This window comes from Pteropus alecto, unplaced genomic scaffold, assembly GCF_000325575.1.
Source record: "Pteropus alecto unplaced genomic scaffold, ASM32557v1 scaffold57, whole genome shotgun sequence".
In the NCBI taxonomy this organism is placed as follows: domain Eukaryota; kingdom Metazoa; phylum Chordata; class Mammalia; order Chiroptera; family Pteropodidae; genus Pteropus; species Pteropus alecto.
In genome coordinates, this window is record NW_006442508.1 from 11,896,628 (window position 1) to 11,897,521 (window position 894).

The 894-nt window shown below is 33.8% G+C and overlaps 1 pseudogene; it reads right to left on the minus strand.

Moving 5' to 3' along the window:
- Positions 1-476: 476 nt before the first annotated feature.
- The window catches only part of LOC112471510, a 760-nt pseudogene continuing 342 nt past the window's right edge, over positions 477-894 (minus strand).

Genomic DNA, 894 nt, shown 5'->3' on the forward strand with positions numbered 1-894 from the left:
GGAAGTTGAATAAACTATTTTTGTGTTTAGACCTAGTCCTTAATTTAGTGCTTAACTAAATTAAGGTTAACACACATTAGGGTTTCTTTTTTTATTGAGATATAATTGATGTATAATATTATGTTAGTTTCAGGTATATGACATAATGATTCAATATATACTGCAAATAATCACAATAAGTCTAATTAACATGCACATAGTTACATCCTCGTTGTGATGAGAACTTTTAAGATCTACTCTCTTAGCAATTTTCACCACTATGCTGTACATTTGTTCTCCAGGACTTATTTTATAACTGATATTTTGTACCTTTTGACTATCTTCACCCATTTCTCCTGTTCCCGCCACATCTGACAACCACCAATCTGTTCTCTGTATCTATGAGTTTGGTTTTCCTTTTTTTTCTTTTATTCTTTTTTATTTTTTCCTTTTTTTTTTGATGTATGATTATATTTTTTTGTTATTCTTACAAAATCTCAGTTTTGACTGGACTCAGAATAGAGGTAGAAACTCTCAAGAGAAGAAAGTCTATGTCTCTTGGCAATCTGTTCCTGGCATTTTTCCTTGGCTTCTTTCATTCTCTTGGCCAAAAGTTTAGCATATTCTGCGGTCTCATCCTTCTTTTTCTTAGTATGCTGTTTCTTCACCACAATATGCAGACATTTGTGTTGCAGGACACATGGAGTAACAAGCCACTGAATCTTGGATGCTTTGGTCCTAAATTTCTTGCCTTCTTTGTTTAGGGCCTTTCTCACAACATATTGGTGAACATCATCTTTTATAAAGAGATTGAAAAGTTTGTGGATTCTGCTCATTCTTTTGGGCCCCAGGCGACGAGGCACATAGTATCAGTGAGACCAGGAATCTCTTTCTCCCTGTTTTTTTTTTTTTTTT